Here is a 711-nt window from a genome sequence, read left to right as displayed (position 1 = left end):
TGAGTGCCCAGATCCTCCCAATGGGACACTTCTTTGTCCAGAGGCCTCTGCGTTGAAGGTGGTATAGGAACGAAGCAGGGTCTCTGTGGATATTGGTGGTGACCTCTCCAGTTAGCCTTTTTCCCCCCGAAATGATGGAAGCCCCTTATCCCAGCCTGGGTAGATAGATACAGAATGTGAGCGAGCCCCCAGGCCGCAGTGCACCACCTGCGGCGGGAAGCATGCTGTCGTCTTGCCTTTCCCTAAGAGCTCCAGGGGCTCTGCCAACCTCTCGCTTGGACCATGTGGTTCCAAGGCCCGCCTGACCGAGGGTGTGCCAGGAGGGGTGCTCAGATGTAACAGGGCAAGGGCAGTGAGTCTGCCCCCTGGGCCAACTACTAGACTCTTCGTGCCTTGCTCATTGCCCACTATTAAAGCGGGAATGTGTGGCCTCCTTGTGGGGCTATGGCCAGAATTAAACCGAGCTACCAGCCTGTGAGTTAGACAAGGCTGTGGTCCTAGTGTGATTAGATTGACTAGTTTTCTGTGAGTATGGTTTCAGTGTGTTTGCCCTCTGATGCCCTCTTGCAACACCTACCATCTTACTTGGGTTTCTCTTACCTTGGGCGTGGGGTATCTCTTCATGGCTGCTCCAGCAAAGCGCAGCCGCTGCTTCTTACCTTGGATGAGGGGGCCACCCAAGACTGGCGGGTCATGGTGGAGAGATCTGAT

This window comes from Bison bison, unplaced genomic scaffold (genome assembly GCF_000754665.1).
Source record: "Bison bison bison isolate TAMUID 2011002044 unplaced genomic scaffold, Bison_UMD1.0 scf7180017864063, whole genome shotgun sequence".
Taxonomy (NCBI): domain Eukaryota; kingdom Metazoa; phylum Chordata; class Mammalia; order Artiodactyla; family Bovidae; genus Bison; species Bison bison.
Note: the sequence above shows the minus strand (reverse complement) of the source record.